The sequence below is a fragment of the Dreissena polymorpha genome, chromosome 6 (assembly GCF_020536995.1).
Source record: "Dreissena polymorpha isolate Duluth1 chromosome 6, UMN_Dpol_1.0, whole genome shotgun sequence".
NCBI classification, from domain to species: domain Eukaryota; kingdom Metazoa; phylum Mollusca; class Bivalvia; order Myida; family Dreissenidae; genus Dreissena; species Dreissena polymorpha.
Genome location: NC_068360.1, coordinates 72,475,231 through 72,476,155, shown reverse-complemented (window position 1 = coordinate 72,476,155; position 925 = coordinate 72,475,231).

Here is a 925-nt window from a genome sequence, read left to right as displayed (position 1 = left end):
ATGCATTTGTAGAACATCGTGTTACTATAATGTATTGGGAGCTTTATTCCATTTGTTATATTAACATTTTAATTGTTAAATGATAATATACATTGTATCATAACTTAGAACAAGGATGTATTTGTTAGCATACAAATATACATGTACGTTGGCCTTGTATGAATCAACATCAAAACTTTCACTGCATCTATGTACTGGTGTTGGTTTTGACAATAAGTTATAATTATTGTTATTTTGTTATGCCATTGTATAGTTATCTAAAATATTACATTTATATAGGTTTAGTAAAGACAGACTAGAAAGTACTGACGGTTTTTCTGTATATTTTCATCTTACTTTTACACAACTTCGGTTGCAATTTGACTTTTTTTTAAGTTTGAAAAAATGTTACTACAAATAAACCTAATTTTTACTTAGACGATTCAATTTAAAGAAATAACTATTGACACTCCACTCGTTAATATATACAAGTGTGTATACACAATGCAAAGCAGTAGCAAACTTTGGTCGGCAATATACTGTTCGACATCAAGTTTGAAAGCATCGTTTGTGCAAGGTTTTATATATAACCTGTTTAATTAAAAAAAAATAAACAATATACATGAAAATTGTTTAATTTTTGTTGGTTGTACTTTTGCACATTGTTAAAGTGTAAGTTTCTAAATAAATAACGTACACCGCTCTTTTAATAAGTAGGAATCACATTGAATTAATTATTAAAATAGATCAATTTATATTTATTGAAACGGGCCGAAAATAAATATGGTATATTTGCGTAGTATTTAGTACTTGTTTGTTCTATGTTGCCAGTTGTTGTATTAATTAAATAGCACATCCGTTGTTCTGCTGTTTGTTTAAGATCCACTATTATTTCAATAGTTCTTTATCTTATATAGCAAGTTTGCAAATCATAACCATATAGTTT